This window comes from Ranitomeya variabilis, chromosome 2 (genome assembly GCF_051348905.1).
Source record: "Ranitomeya variabilis isolate aRanVar5 chromosome 2, aRanVar5.hap1, whole genome shotgun sequence".
NCBI lineage: Eukaryota > Metazoa > Chordata > Amphibia > Anura > Dendrobatidae > Ranitomeya > Ranitomeya variabilis.
In genome coordinates, this window is record NC_135233.1 from 596,039,841 (window position 1) to 596,057,223 (window position 17,383).

The following is a 17,383-nucleotide window of genomic DNA, read 5'->3' on the forward strand; positions in this document are numbered from 1 at the left end:
TGAATATGTCTTTCGCTTCGCTTTATAATGGGGAAATCTGGTGTAGCTGTATCGTACAGTTCGAGGCACAATCTCGGCGCATAGTATCGGCTGTCGTCTGTACAATTTTAAAGCTGGCCATACATCCGATATCCTTCCGATGTCACCATAAGTCACTTCTGCACCAATTCCCTTCTGCCGAACTGATGTGGTTACATCCACATGGGTAGAGTTAGTTCTTCCAACTCTCTCGTCTACGGTCTGAGGTCACGTGACACTATAAGGCCATGTGCACACGCTGCGGATTTCATTGCGTAATTTTCCGCAGCGGATTTGATTAAATCCGCAGTGCAAAAAGTAATGCGGATTTATCGCGTTTTTTTGTGCGGTTTCCACTGCAGTTTTAGACACCTGCGGTTCTTTAATATGGAGCAGGTGCCAAACCGCTCCGGAATCCGCACAAAGAATTGACATGCTGCGGAAAATAAACCGCAGCGTTACCGCGCGGTTTTTTCCACAGCATGTACACAGCGGTTTTTGTTTTCCATAGGTTAACATTGTACTGTACACCGCATGGAAAACTGCTGCGGATCCACAGCGTCAAAAACGCTGCAGATCCAGAGCAAAAACCGCAACGTGTGCACATACCCTAAGACTCTGACTGCTCTATTCCCAGGGAAATATACATACCTATAGATCCTAGTTAAAGGGAACCTGTCACCCCGTTTTTTGAAGATGAGCTAAAAATAGCGTTAAATAGGGGCAGAGCTGGGCGTTACATTAGTGTCTTTGTGTGCCTTTATTACCCACCTATGCTGCCGAAATACCTTTGTAAAGTCGCCGTTTTCTGCTGTCACTCACGCTGGTCTGGTCCTATGGGCGTGGTGACAGCGCTGTTTCTCCCCCAGGATCCTGCTCATCATTACGTTGGTGGCATAGTGGTGTGCGCATGTCCAAAGCGAAGATCCACTGCCCAGGAGATTCAAAACAGCGCGGTCTTCGCTATTCGCCGTTTACCGGTGGGCGCGGCCATCTTTCCTGTGGCCGCGCGTGCGCAGATGGAGCGCTCTGCTGCCCGGGGCTTCAGGAAAATGGCCGCGGGATTCCGCACGTGCGCAGATGGAGATCGCGGCGGCCATTTTCCTGAAGCCCCGGGCAGCAGAGCGCTCCATCTGCGCACGCGCGGCCACAGGAAAGATGGCCGCGCCCACCGGTAAACGGATGAATAGCGAAGATCGCGCTGTTTTTCATCACCTGGGCAGTGGATTAGCCTTTTGGACATGCGCACACCACTACGCCACCAACGTAATGATGAGCAGGATTCTGGGAGAAACAGCGCTGTCACCACGCCCATAGGACCAGACCAGCGTGAGTGACAGCAGAAAACAGCGACTTTACAAAGGTATTTCGGCAGCATAGGTGGGTAATAAAGGCACACAAAGACACTAATGTAACGCTATTTATAGCTCATCTTCAAAAAACGGGGTGACAGGTTCCCTTTAACTTTGTCATGTTTACTTTGAGATATCTTCTCCATTTATGGCATACAATGGCACAGATGATTGAGCTCTTCTTGGCAAATTCATCCCGCAAAACAATATATATTTTTTAAACAATTGGTACTTATGGCAGAAGGCAACGGTATACGAAGAAGTATGTCCGAAAATCCAAGAAAACGCTCCAATGCAAACACACAGGAAACCGTATAGGTGGTAATGGGATCCAGTCCTACTTTGGAGAAATTCATGCTCTTCTATAAACAGTGGATGAGACTGTACTTAGCGCCTGGTCAGAATAAAGCTCACAAGTCTCTCCATGTTTGGCTCCGGGGGACGTCCGATGACACAGATCTGCTATATTTGTCGATGCGATAAATGAACCCTTTGTAACACAGACTAAAAATATCAGAACTGATGTTTCACATGCCTGAGAAGATTTCATTGTGCAATGGCCCCCAAGACCACAACAAAGACCAATGGAAGATGGGAACAGTAAACATCCCAAAGAAGACACCTCAGGCTGTTAAGTCTCCTCGCCATTGACAATCATCCCAGTGATTAACCCTTTTAGTCTTGTAACCATCCTCATTTTCATTGACAGGCTTATAAACGTAAAATAAACATGGAAGCAGTGTTGAGGGTCTCCATTTTGCAGTAACAGCTTAAAAAGTGCACGACTTTCTCCTATGAGGAGTCCTATTATAACCTGACTAGATGGTGGCCCGATTCTAACGCATTGGGTATTCTAGAATATGTATGTCTGTATAAAGCAGCCACATAGCATATAGCACAGGCCACGTAGTATATAGGAGCCATGTAGTATATAGCAGACACGCAGTATATAACACAGCCACGTAGTATATAACACACCCACATAATATATAGCACAGGCCACGCAGTATATAGCACAGGCCACGCAGTATATAACACAGCCCACGCAGTATTTAATACAGGCCACGCAGTATATAACAGTGGCCACGCAGTATATAACAGCCCACGCAGTATATACCAGCCCACGTAGTATATAGCAGCCACGCAGTATATAACACAGGCCACGCAGTATATAATACAGGCCACGCAGTATATAACAGTGGCCACGCAGTATATAACAGCCCACGTAGTATATAACAGCCCACGCAGTATATAACACTGGCCACGTAGTATATAGCAGCCACGCAGTATATAACACAGCCCACGTAGTATATAGCAGTGTGGGCACCATACCCCTGTTAAAAAAAATAATTAAAATAAAAAATAGTTATATACTCACCCGCCGGTGTCCAAGCGAAGTTGTCACGATGCGCGCGCTGCTGCCGCCAGCTTCCGTTCCCAGAGATGCATTGCGAAATTACCCAGATGACTTAGCGGTCTCGCGAGACCGCTAAGTCTTCTGGGTAATTTCGCAATGCATCTCTGGGAACGGAAACTGGCGGCAGCCGCGCACGCATCGGCGGACAACGGAAGGTGAGAATAGCAGGTTTTTTGTTTTTTTATTATTTTTAACATTAGATCTTTTTACTATTGATGCTGCATAGGCAGCATCAATAGTAAAAAGTTGGTCACACACAGGGTAATAGCAGCGTTAACGGAGTGCGTTACCCGCGGCATAATGCGGTCCGTTACCGCTGGCATTAACCCTGTGTCAGCGTTGACTGGAGGGGAGTATGGAGCGGGCGCCAGGCACTGACTGGACGGAAGTAGGGAGGGACTAATTCTCGGCCATACTGTGCCAGCGACGCGGGATTTTCGTTACAGACAGACGGAAGTACCCCTTAGACAATTATATATATAGATTATTTTCTATGCAAAAATTAGAAGGTTTAATTAAAGGTACCATGCAGGGTGTCCACTGGGTTTCCATTGTTTTCCGTAGATGTCTATACTCCTGTAGATAAGGCGTCCTCTCTTAAAACTGTTCTTTGCTCTAGATAATAAAAGGAGGCATTCACTCCCACCAAACATATAAGCAACAAGTGTTTTGATTTTTTTTCCTGCTATTCATACTTGAAAAGAAGGGAAGGATGTGGGAGAGAGACAAAGACCCGTCCCCACTTCCTGTAGACGGAAAAATACCAATCCCCACTTCCTGCAGAAACAAAGACCTGCTCAATCTTCTCTAAACAGAAAAATACTTGCCCCACTTCCTGTAGAGATAAAGACTCATCACCCCCACTTCCTATAGAGACAATAATGTATCTACTTTTCCTGTAAAGAGACAAAGACCTGCCTATACTTCCTTTACAAAGAAAAAGGTCCATCCCTTCCTCCTGTAGAGACCAAGACCTATTCATATGCCCTGTAGAGAGACAAGTCCCACCTCAACTTCCTGTAGAAGGACAAAGACATACCCCCACTTCCTGTAGAGCGACATAGGCCCAACCCGTTTTCCTGTAGAAAGACAAAGACCCACCCACTCTTCCTGTAGTGGGACAAAGACCACCAACTTCACGTAGAGAAAAAAAGACCACCCACTGTTCCAACAGAGAGACAATAACCTGCCCCCACATACTGTAGAGTTACATAGACCCACCCCACTTCCTGTAGAGTTACATAGACTCGCCCCACATACTGTAGTGATATAGACCTGCCCCCACTTCCTGTAGAGGTACATAGACCCGCCCCCACTTCCTGTAGAGTTACAGAGACCCACCCCACTTCCTGTAGAGTTACATAGACCCACCCCACTTCCTGTAGAGTTACATAGACCTTCCCCCACTTCCTGTAGAGTTACATAGACTCACCCCACATACTGTAGTGACATAGACCTGCCCCTACTTCCTGTAGAGTTACATAGACCCACCCCCACCTCCTGTAGAGTTACATAGACCCACCCCACTTCCTGTAGAGTTACATACTCACCCCCACTTCCTGTAGAGTTACATAGACCCGTCCCCACATACTATAGAGTTACATAGACCTGCCCCCACTTCCTGTAGAGTTACATAGACCCACCCCACTTCCTGTAGAGTTACATAGACCCACCCCACTTCCTGTAGTTACATAGACTCGCCCCACATACTGTAGTTACATAGACCTTCCCCCACTTACTGTAGAGTTACATAGACCTGCCCCCCACTTACTGTAGAGTTACATAGACCCGCCCCCACTTAATGTAGAGTTACATAGACTCGCCGCCACATACTGTAGTGACAGACCCGCCCCCACTTCCTGTAGAGTTACATAGACCCACCCCCACTTCCTGTAGAGTTATAAACCCGCCCCCCCACTTACTGTAGAGTTACATAGACTTGCCCCACATACTGTAGTGACATAGACCTGCCCCCACTTCCTGTAGAGTTACATAGACCCACCCCACTTCCTGTAGAGTTACATAGACTCGTCCCCACTTCCTGTAGAGTTACATAGACCCACCCCACTTCCTGTAGAGTTACTTAGACCTGCCCCCACTTCCTGTAGAGTTACATAGACCTGCCCCCACATACTGTAGTTACAGACCCGCTCCCACTTCCTGTAGAGTTACATAGACCCGCCCCCACTTCCTGTAGAGTTACCTAGACCCACCCCACTTCCTGTAGAGTTACTTAGACCTGCCCCCACTTCCTGTAGAGTTACATAGACCTGCCCCCACATACTGTAGTTACAGACCCGCTCCCACTTCCTGTAGAGTTACATAGACCCGCCCCCACTTACTGTAGAGTTACATAGACTCGCCCCCACTTCCTAGAGTTACATAGACCCGCCTCCACTTACTGTAGCGTTACATAGACCCGCCCCCACTTCCTGTAGAGTTAGAAAGACCCGCCTCCACTTACTGTAGAGTTACATAGACTCGCCCCTACTTCCTATTGAGTTACATAGACCCGCCCCCACTTACTGTAGAGTTACATAGACTCGCCCCTACTTCCTATAGTTACATAGATCCACCCCCACTTACTGTAGAGTTACATAGACTCGCCCCCACTTCCTAAAGAGTTACATAGACCCGCCCCCCACTTACTGTAGCGTTACATAGACCCACCCCCACTTCCTGTAGAGTTACATAGATCCGCCCCCACTTACTGTAGAGTTACATAGACTCGCCCCCACTTCCTATAGAGTTACATAGACCTGCCCCCACTTACTGTAGAGTTACATAGACTCCCCCCCACTTCCTATAGAGTTACATAGACCCGCCCCCCACTTACTGTAGAGTTACATAGACTCACCCCCACTTCCTATAGAGATATATAGATCCGCCCCCACTTACTGTAGAGTTACATAGACTCGCCCCCACTTCCTAAAGAGTTACATAGACCCGCCCCCACTTCCTGTAGAGTTACATAGACCCGCCCCCCACTTACTGTAGAGTTACATAGACTCGCCCCCACTTCCTATAGAGTTACATAGACCCACCCCCCACTTACTGTAGAGTTACATAGACTCGCCCCCACTTCCTATAGAGTTACATAGATCCGCCCCCCACTTAGTGTAGCGTTACATAGACCCGCCCCCACTTTCTGTAGAGTTACATAGACCCGCCCCCCACTTACTGTAGAGTTACATAGACTCGCCCCCACATACTGTAGTGACAGACCCGCCCCCACTTCCTGTAGAGTGACATAGACCCACCCCCACTTCCTATAGAGTTACATAGATTCGCCCCCACATACTGTAGTGACAGACCCGCCCCACTTCCTGTAGAGTTACATAGACCCACCCCCCACTTCCTGTAGAGTTATATAGACTCACCCCCACTTCCTATAAAGTGACATAAACCCACCTCCATTTTCTGTACAGTTACATAGACCCGCCCCCACTTACTGTAGTGATATAGACCTGCCCCCATTTACTGTAGAGTTACATAGACTCGCCCCCACTTAGAGTTACATAGGCTCGCCCCCACTTACTGTAGAGTTACATAGACTCGCCCCCACTTAGTGTAGAGTTACATTGACCCACCCCCACTTACTGTAGAGTTACATAGACTCGCCCCCACTTACTGTAGTGTTACATAGACCTGCCTCCACTTACTGTAGAGTTACATAGACCTGCCTCCACTTACTGTAATCTGTCTGCTGCTACAGAGGGATTACACTTTACAACAGTAAGTCACACAGAAAGGTGCCACCTAGTGGCCGGCAAATTTTAAATGATTTTTTTCAATAGTGAAACAAAATTAATATATATTTTCAATTTATCACGTTATCTATCAAATATGATCGAGTTGTCAGAAAATACATGAAACAAGTAAATCTATGCCAGTAATGCAGCTCTGCATCGGAAAAACAAGGTCCAGATTTGTTGTGAATTCTGTTCTTGGGCTCCCTCCGGTGGTTATAAGTGGTAGCGCTGCTGTCTGTCCTTCACTGCAGTTATCAGGTGTGTCCACTCTGGACTGGGCTATTTAGTCTGGCCTCACCCTTTAGTCAGTGCCAGTTGTCCATTGTTTTCTGGAGGATTCACATCCCTTCATGGTTTCTCCTGCTTCCTGGTCTTTTCACCAAGATAAGTGCTGCTTGTTTTGCAGCCCACATTTTGTGGGCCTCACAATTCAGTGCATTTCATGTTTTTTCTTGACCAGCTTAATCTGTGTAAGATTTATGCAGTCAAGCTGGAATCTCTGGAGAGGCAGATATACCCTCCATGTCTTTAGTTAGATGTGGAGTTTTTTGTATTTTCTTTGGTGGATATTTCCTAGTATTTTAATACTGACCGCATAGTTCTCTGTCCTATCTTTCCTATTTAGCTAGATTGGCCTCCTTTGCTAAATCCTGTTTTCAGCCTGTGTATGTTTTTTCCTCTCCTCTCACAGTCAATATTTGTGGAGGGCTGCCTATCCTTTGGGAATTTTCTCTGAGGCGAGATAGTTTTCCCTTTTCTATCTATAGGGTTAATTAGTCCTCCGGCTGTGTCGAGGTGTCTAGGATCAGTAGGTACATCCCACGGCTACTTCTAGTTGCGGTGTTAAGTTCAGGGTCCGCGGTCAGTACAGATACCACCTTCTCCAGAGTACGTCCAATGCTACTCCTAGGCCACCAGATCATAACAGTACAACTGGCCAACAATGAGTTAACCGTATCTCAGAAGAAGGGAAAGAAAGTGCTGAGCCATTTTTTTTTCTGTACTCTGTTGTGGTTTTTTTTCCCTCTTTACCTCTGGGTGGTTCAGGAGTTTGGCGCTGACGTGGATGTTCAGGGACTTGCTTCTCGTGTGGATCAACTTGCTGCTAGAGTACAGGGTATTTCTGATTATATCGTTCAGACTCCAGCTTTAGAGCCTAGAATTCCAACTCCTGATCTGTTTTTTTGGGGACAGGTCTAAATTTCTGAGCTTTAAAAATAACTGTAAACTGTTTTTTGCTCTGAAGCCCCGTTCCTCTAGTGATCCCATCCAGCAGGTTAAAATTGTCATATCTCTGTTGCGTGGCGACCCCCAGGATTGGGCATTTGCCCTGGAACCTGGGAATCCGGCGTTGCTTAATGTAGACACCTTTTTTCAGGCGCTTGGGTTATTGTATGATGAACCTAACTCTGTAGAGCATGCTGAGAAAACCTTGTTGGCCCTGTGTCAGGGTCAAGAAGCGGCAGAATCATATTGCCAGAAGTTTAGAAAATGGTCTGTGTTGACTAAATGGAATGAGGATGCTTTGGCAGCAATTTTCAGAAAGGGTCTTTCTGAATCCGTTAAAGATGTTATGGTGGGGTTCCCCACGCCTGCTGGTTTGAGTGATTCTATGTCTCTGGCCATTCAAATTGATCGGCGCTTGCGTGAGCGCAGAGTTGTGCACACTATGGCGTTGTCTTCCGAGCGGAGTCCTGAGCCTATGCAATGTGATAGGATTGTGTATAGAGATGAACGACAAGGATTCAGACGTCAGAATGGGTTGTGTTTTTACTGCGGCGATTCTGCTCATGTTATTTCTGATTGCCCTAAGCGTGTCAAGAGAATCGCTAGTTCTGTTACCATCAGTACTGTACAACCTAAATTTCTGTTATCTGTGACCCTGATCTGCTCATTATCATCATTTTCTGTCATGGCATTTGTGGATTCAGGCGCCGCTTTAAATTTAATGGACTTAGAATTTGGCAGACGTTGTGGGTTTCCCTTACAGCCTTTGCAGAGTCCTATTCCTTTGAGGGGCATTGATGCTACACCATTGGCTAAAAATAAACCTCAGTTTTGGACACAGTTAACCATGTGCATGGCGCCTGCCCATCAGGAAGATTGTCGTTTTCTGGTGTTGCATAATCTGCATGATGCTATTATGCTGGGGTTTCCATGGTTACAGGTGCATAATCCGGTGTTGGATTGGAAATCTATGTCTGTGACTAGTTGGGGTTGTCAGGGGGTTCATGATGACGTTTCTTTGATGTCAATTTCCTCCTCCCCCTCTTCTGAAGTTCCTGAGTTTTTGTCAGATTTCCAGGATGTTTTTGATGAGCCCAAGTCCAGTTCCCTTCCACCGCATAGGGACTGTGATTGTGCTATTGACTTGATTCCAGGCTGTAAGTTCCCTAAGGGCCGACTTTTCAACCTGTCTGTGCCAGAACATGCCGCCATGCGGAGTTATGTTAAGGAGTCTTTGGAGAAGGGGCATATTCGGCCATCTTCTTCTCCATTGGGAGCAGGTTTCTTTTTTGTTGCTAAGAAGGATGGCTCCTTGAGACCCTGTATTGATTATCGCCTCTTGAATAAGATCACGGTCAAATTCCAATACCCTTTGCCTTTGCTCTCTGATTTGTTTGCTAGGATTAAGGGTGCTAGTTGGTTTACTAAGATTGACCTTCGAGGGGCATATAATCTTGTTCGTATTAAGCAGGGCGACGAATGGAAAACTGCGTTCAATACGCCCGAGGGCCAATTTGAATATCTTGTGATGCCATTCGGACTCTCTAATGCTCCATCTGTGTTTCAGTCCTTCATGCATGATATATTTCGGAATTATCTTGATAAATTCATGATTGTATATTTGGATGATATTTTGATTTTTTCGGATGATTGGGAGTCTCATGTGAAACAAGTCAGGATGGTATTTCAGATCCTTCGTGATAATGCCTTGTTTGTGAAGGGGTCTAAGTGCCTCTTTGGAGTACAGAAGGTTTCTTTTTTGGGCTTTATTTTTTCTCCCTCATCTATAGAAATGGATCCGGTTAAGGTTCAGGCCATTCATGATTGGATCCAGCCCACATCCGTGAAGAGCCTTCAGAAATTTTTGGGCTTTGCTAATTTTTATCGCCGTTTCATTGCCAACTTCTCCAGTGTGGTTAAACCCCTGACCGATTTGACGAAGAAAGGCGCTGATGTGACGAATTGGTCCTCTGCGGCCGTTTCTGCCTTTCAGGAGCTTAAACGCCGATTTACTTCTGCCCCGGTGTTGCGTCAGCCGGATGTTTCTCTTCCTTTTCAGGTTGAGGTTGACGCTTCTGAGATTGGGGCAGGGGCCGTTTTGTCTCAGAGGAATTCTGATGGTTCCTTGATGAAACCGTGTGCCTTCTTCTCTCGAAAGTTTTCGCCTGCGGAACGCAATTATGATGTCGGTAATCGTGAGTTGTTGGCTATGAAGTGGGCATTTGAGGAGTGGCGACATTGGCTTGAGGGGGCTAAACATCGTATTGTGGTCTTGACCGATCATAAGAATCTGATTTACCTCGAGTCTGCCAAACGGCTGAATCCTAGACAGGCCCGATGGTCCCTGTTTTTCTCCCGTTTTGATTTTGTTGTCTCGTATCTTCCGGGTTCTAAGAATGTTAAGGCTGATGCCCTCTCTAGGAGTTTTTTGCCTGATTCCACTGGGGTCCTTGAGCCGGTCGGCATTCTGAAGGAGGGGGTGATTCTTTCTGCCATCTCCCCTGATTTATGACGGGTTCTTCAGGAATTTCAGGCTGATAAACCTGACCGCTGTCCAGTGGGGAAACTGTTTGTTCTTGATAGATGGACTAGCAAAGTGATTTCTGAGGTTCACTGTTCTGTGTTGGCTGGCCATCCTGGGATTTTTGGTACCAGAGATTTGGTTAGTAGGTCATTTTGGTGGCCTTCTTTGTCACGGGATGTGCGTTCCTTTGTGCAGTCCTGTGGGACTTGTGTGCAGGCCAAACCTTGCTGCTCACGCGCCAGTGGGTTGCTTTTACCTTTGCCGGTCCCTGAGAGGCCTTGGACGCATATTTCTATGGATTTTATTTCGGATCTTCCGGTTTCCCAGAGGATGCCGGTTATCTGGGTGGTTTGTGACCGGTTTTCTAAGATGGTTCATTTGGTACCTTTGCCTAAATTACCTTCCTCTTCTGAGTTGGTTCCGTTGTTTTTTCAGCATGTGGTTCGTTTGCATGGCATTCCGGAGAATATTGTGTCCGATAGAGGTTCCCAGTTTGTTTCCAGGTTTTGGCGGGCCTTCTGTGCTAGGCTGGGCATTGATTTGTCTTTTTCTTCCGCATTTCATCCTCAGACAAATGGCCAAACCGAGCGAACTAACCAGACTTTGGAAACTTATTTGAGATGCTTTGTGTCTGCCAATCAGGATGATTGGGTGGCTTTCTTGCCATTGGCCGAGTTTGCCCTTAATAATCGGGCTAGTTCTGCTACCTTGGTTTCACCTTTTTTTTGTAATTCTGGGTTTCATCCTCGTTTTTCTTCGGGGCAGGTTGAGCCTTCTGATTGTCCTGGGGTGGACTCTGTGGTTGACAGGTTGCAGCAAATTTGGGCTCATGTTGTGGACAATTTGGTCTTGTCTCAGGAGGAGGCTCAGCGTTTTGCTAACCGTCGGCGGCGTGTGGGTTCCCGGCTTCGGGTTTTGGGATTTCGTCTGGTTGTCTTCCCATCATGTTCCTATGAAGGTTTCTTCCCCTAAGTTCAAGCCTCGGTTTATTGGTCCTTATAGGATTTCTGAGATTATCAATCCAGTGTCTTTTCGTTTGGCCCTTCCAGCCTCTTTTTCCATCCACAATGTTTTTCATAGATCTTTGTTGCGGAAATATGTGGTACCCGTCGTTCCCTCTGTTGATCCTCCTGCCCCGGTGTTGATTGATGGGGAGTTGGAGTATGTTGTTGAGAAGATCTTGGATTCTCGTTTTTCAAGGCGGAGGCTTCAGTATCTTGTCAAGTGGAAGGGTTATGGCCAGGAGGATAATTCTTGGGTTGTTGCCTCTGATGTTCATGCTGACGATTTGGTTCGTGCCTTCCATTTGGCTCGTCCTGATCGGCCTGAGGGCTCTGGTGAGGGTTCGGTGACCCCTCCTCAAGGGGGGGTACTGTTGTGAATTCTGTTCTTGGGCTCCCTCTGGTAGTTATAAGTGGTAGCGCTGCTGTCTGTCCTTCACAGCAGTTATCAGGTGTGTCCACTCTGGACTGGGCTATTTAGTCTGGCCTCACCCTTCAGTCAGTGCCAGTTGTCCATTGTTTTCTGGAGGATTCACATCCCTTCATGGTTTCTCCTGCTTCCTGGTCTTTTCACCAAGATAAGTTCTGCTTGTTTTGCAGCCCACATTTTGTGGGCCTCATTATTCAGTGCATTTCATGTTTTTTCTTGTCCAGCTTAATCTGTGTAAGGATTTATGCAGTCAAGCTGGAATCTCTGGAGAGGCAGATATACCCTCCATGTCTTTAGTTAGATGTGGAGTTTTTTGTATTTTCTGTGGTGGATATTTCCTAGTATTTTAATACTGACCGCATAGTTCTCTGTCCTATCTTTCCTATTTAGCTAGATTGGCCTCCTTTGCTAAATCCTGTTTTCAGCCTGTGTATGTTTTTTCCTCTCCTCTCACAGTCAATATTTGTGGAGGGCTGCCTATCCTTTGGGAATTTTCTCTGAGGCGAGATAGTTTTCCCTTTTCTATCTATAGGGTTAATTGGTCCTCCGGCTGTGTCGAGGTGTCTAGGATCAGTAGGTACATCCCACGGCTACTTCTAGTTGCGGTGTTAAGTTCAGGGTCCGCGGTCAGTACAGATACCACCTTCTCCAGAGTACGTCCAATGCTACTCCTAGGCCACCAGATCATAACACAGATTATCATTATTACTGTTACTATTGGGGGCACAGAATGTTATAAACATGATACATTACTTTTCCTTGCTATGTACAAGTTCTAGCTCATCACTGAGGAAAAGATCCTTGACTTGCTCACATCTCACCATATGTCAGAGGTTGGTTATCGACTCTCTCTGCTGGACACGGCGGTAAACTCAGCGGCTCAGGTCCTTTAACATTAATACTTTCAAATACACGTAAGGCTCTGTGTACAGTGGGTGGGAGAGAATACAGCTGAGATCAATACCTAGTAGGGGGGTTTACCACATACAGAAATGGGAACGATCCACTCAGCAAGAGCCTGACGTTCTCCATTGAGTTACATGGGGATATAGAAGTCACACGATGAATGTATTACTGTTACGATGACTGATGAAATTTGGACACGCCGATCACATAAGGTAGGTTTGATTAATGTGGATTAAACAGTGTTAACACTCACAAATTTACTACTGACGATAAGCCACTGCCAGAGCTGTCTGACAGTGGCTTTTTCCTATCTCCCCTCTGAAAACACACGTGCTCATGCATATGGTGGACTTGGGAAAGACAGTAGACAGTTGTGTGACAAACTAATGTTGAATAGATGGCTATCTCAGGTCTACGGCTAGAGGGCCTCTAAGAAATTACAGATCTTACTTTGATGAACTCAGCTTGACCATCCACTACATGGTTGGTGATACACTTGTGGCTGCAAGAAGAAATCTTCATGACGGTCTGGGCCAGATGGAAAAGATTTTACTTCAATCAGAAAGGACGTCACATGTGAGTCACTTTATATGCACTTTAACATCTTATATGATCTGCAGAACTGGTTGGAGATGAACGAATCAATTTGCAGGACCCACGAGAGTAATCCATGTTCGCTGGATGGGATCCCGGTGAAAGACCTCCTTTTTTGGTTTGTACGCCAAGCATGACACCATCATTGTGGTGTGACACCTACACCAGGCTGGCCAACCAAGAGAGGAGCACAGGATGCCGGAAGGTAGGAGGCGGTTCACATGGCTCCCGTCCAGCGGCCACGGGCTACTGACCTTGTCACTAGATCCGGGATCTGAGAATCAATACGCTCATCTCCAGAACTGGTACCTTCCACTTTATGGTCACTATTGGTAACATTGGACTTTATATAATGTTTTTTCAGTAACGGGATTGTCGCCTGCTGCCGTGCCCACTATAACCGCTAGGACCCTAGTGTGCCCATGTGGTTTTACACATGCATTAACCGGGATGGGGCCCACTCACATGTACTAGAGAAAGTTTTCTACAAACCTGGATTACATTTAGTCTTGCCAACAAAAAAACACATACATTTCAGAAATTGGAATCAGATAAGTCCCAGAATCAGATGCTTGGCCAAAACCTTGTTAGATCCTTGTGTTCCAATAATTAGATTACAGGAGCAATTGGCCAAGGAAACTGTTTATAAGGAAACAGTGAACTACATTGTGGCTCCTTGTGTACGCAGGGTAATCCTATCATACAATGTACAATAGTTTGCTTCAAAGGCCTTTATCTATGAGATGGGTAAACAGGGAGACGTACAGTAGTGTATCCAAAAAGTCCCAATGAATGTGATCCATAAAGTCCCAATATAGCCTAAGGTCATATATTATCCATAAATGCTGCTTGTTTTTTTAAATAAAAGGGTGGTGGATGCTTGTTGAACGGTTTTCATGGTTTCATAACTTTCCACTGCCTCTAGCCGCCCCAGTCATGTGTGCTCTCCTGGCAATCTAGGAGGGGCTCAGAAGATGCCATTTAAAGACTCCGCACGGATCTAAAGATACATTCATTCTTCTTATCTCATCCGAAGAAATAGATCTTTCCCGGCGTTACACGGTGCAGAATAAATTATCACGAAGAGAGGGAACCATAAGGTACGAGAAGTGAATGAGTCCTGCTGGGAGAACTGAGTGCTCCACCATCTGGACTTGCCCTCAACGGGAGAAGGTTGGAGACTTCATCTACTGTGAGGCTACCCAAGCAGAAAGATATCAGCCTGGTATGTCAGGAGCACAGTGGGAAACTGCCCTGCGCACTACCGACTACCAACCAAGCAGAACTATAAAAACTGTTGTGATTGACAGGGAGTCAAAATGTACAAGGGGAACCAAAAGAACTAAAAGCATTGATCCCCACCAGCCTTAAACAAGAGTGGAAGAACGAGACACCAACACTGGTTTATTGCTGAGGCATTTCCCATCACGTGCAAGGTAATTGGGCTTTGTTGAATTTTTCACAAACCTATAGGTAAGTAATGGGGTCATTTGTAGATCATGAAGATAATACCCAATGCTGGGGACCATCTAACATAACATTGGTGTAATTCAACCATCGCATTCACTTTGGAATAGGAAGGAGAAGTATCAAAACTAGAAGAAAGGAACAATGGAGTAGTTGCCCAGAACTACAAGTTTCCTGCTCTCATTTCTCAGATGCCTACTGGAAAATGATTGGTTGCAATGGGTAACTTCATCACTTTCCTGAGTACCGATTTTTATTAATATATTCCAATCGGCGGTGCATTAGTATTGGGTTTAGATCAATAACTTACCACTATTCCTTCTAAAACTTGGTGTACGCCATTACTAATTTTTAAGTGGGTTCTCGTACACAACCATAACAAGATCTAGTCCTTTGTGATCTAATATCTGGGGAATGCATACCATTATAGTGGACTAATTGGTAATTTTAGGTGCAATTCTTTTGCACCAAAACCAGAAATTAATTTATAAGGAATGAAAAATATGAAAGAAGAACTGATGCGTTCCCTTCCAGCTGGATTCAATTCTGGGTTTAGGTTCTAAAACTGTATATTTGATTACAGCCTTGATAAGACACATATACACACTGGATCCATATAGGCTATAGGGTCACCGGGATCTAAGGAAAGAGCATCATTCATGCCTTGTAATAAGATTCATTACCACCAATGGAAATGTATGTATACCATCTAATCGAGGGAAAACAAAAAGCTGAAGCATTCGCAATCATTCATGGTATCAATTAACAGATTGGAAATCAGAAAGAAGTTTTGCAATTAAATTCCTTCTAAAATATGTGATTGAATGGTAAATATCTGGAATGATCAGTCAGCTTCATGGTAGATCTGGTAGGATGACACATTGTAACGTGCCATGAGATACCACAAGGTGCTCACTTTCTCAACAATGCCAGCATAGCACCGGGTGCTCTGTACAGAGTACAGGTGGAAAGACCCCAAAAAGGAGTTTAGCTGGATATTTTAGATGGCAGACTATGGACTCTAATCACCACAAGAGGAAACTGAGTCTAATATCTGCCTTTACTAAACTATTCACAGTAAAGGTGTTGCGTGTCTTAGGATGAGAATGAAAAATGCTACCGTTTAGTGGAGTTTTTTTGCATGCAAAAATAATGAGAGTTTATAGAAAAATAGTCTCCATATTTTTTTCAGTGTCATTTTTTTTACTCTACCTGGGTTTTATTTTTTTATTTTTTTATTTGCTTTTCAATGTCACAGCATGATCAAGGTATGCAAAGTTTTATGCAAGTTTTCTGTTTTTTTTTTTTTTTAGTTAATGCACTTTTTGGTGTAGTTTTTGATGCATTTTTGATATTACAAAAAAAAAACAACATGCAATTCTTAGAGGAAGCTAGCAATCACATAATGTATGAATCATTTGACTAGAAATTGTGAAAATGCATCAAAAACACAATTTCTAAAAAAACAAACGTTTCAAACACACATCAGAAAAAATAACAAGAAATAAATAGAAATGCAACTAAAATGCACTGCAAAAATGTGTATGTAACAGTAGCCTTCAAGGGTTTTTCCTAATATTCACAGGATAGGTAATAACTTGCCGAGTTGGAAAGGAGCAATGGCTACTCATGTTTGTCCGATCATCCTCTATCAGACGCCTGTAAAAGTTGAGCGATTTACTCGACTATCTTTGGCCATCGATCCTTTCTGATTGGACAATTCAGAGAATCAATTTTGGGATCGGTGAGTCAATCCCCACAAATCATAAACATATTACCTATTCTGTGGTTATAACCTACCCCCTGGAAATACCCTTAAACTGTTTCTGGCCCTGCAGATAATATTGCATTATTAATATTACAACACTTCTGCATTATTGTTTCCCCTGCTATACTGTATCTGTGCGGTGTGTATCCAAGGAAGACTGGGTTTAACAAAATGAGTCAGAAAATACTCAAACTACGGTTTCTAGGCTTTTTTTAATAATGCCCATTCATAGCAAGATATCCCTCTTAGGGCTCTTTCACACGTCCTGATATTTCCGGTACCGGAATAAATCGGTACCGGAGTTATCCGTGTCCGTGTGCCTGGGAACTCACGTAGGCCATACGAGCGGCACACGTGTGCCGCCCGTATGGCGAATGGGTACCACATGGAGCGTGTGGTACCCACGCGTGTGGTACCCTGCATCGTGCTGAAGCCGCGATTCATATGTTCCCTGCAGCAGCGTTTGCTGCAGAGAAAATATGAATAATAGTGTTTAAAATAAAGATCTATGTGTCCGCCGCCCTCCCACCCCCTGTGCGCCCCCCCGCTGTTCAGAAAATACTTACCCGCCTCCCTCGCTGCTTCCTGGTCTGGCCGCGGCTTCTAGTGTATGCGGTCACGTGGGGCCGATCATTTACAGTCATGAATATGTGGCTCCACCTCCCATAGGGGCGGAGCCGACTATTCATGATTGTAAATGAGCGGCCTCACGTGACCGCATACAGTAGGAGGCGCGGGGCAGAGAGGAAGGAGTGACAGCCAACGTGGGAGCGGGTGAGTATTTTCAGGACAGCAGGGGGGGGGGGCGCACAGGGTGTGGGGGGTTGCACAGGGGGTGGGGGGGCGCACAGGGGGTGGGGGGGCGGCGGACACATAGATCTTTATTTTAAACACTATTATTCATATTTTCTCTGCAGCAAACGCTGC

The 17,383-nt window shown here is 45.5% G+C and overlaps 1 protein-coding gene across 3 annotated transcripts in view; it reads left to right on the forward strand.

Moving 5' to 3' along the window:
* The first annotated feature begins 14,227 nt into the window (after positions 1-14,227).
* MC1R (melanocortin 1 receptor) overlaps positions 14,228-17,383 on the forward strand; it is a 57,628-nt gene continuing 54,472 nt past the window's right edge. Inside the window, exon 1 of one of the 3 annotated variants that reach the window (XM_077288471.1) lies at positions 14,228-14,694. The gene's annotated coding sequence lies outside the window, so the exon portion shown is untranslated. The remainder of the gene's footprint in view (positions 14,695-17,383) is intronic. The other 2 variants (XM_077288472.1, XM_077288470.1) reach the window with 2 other exon arrangements.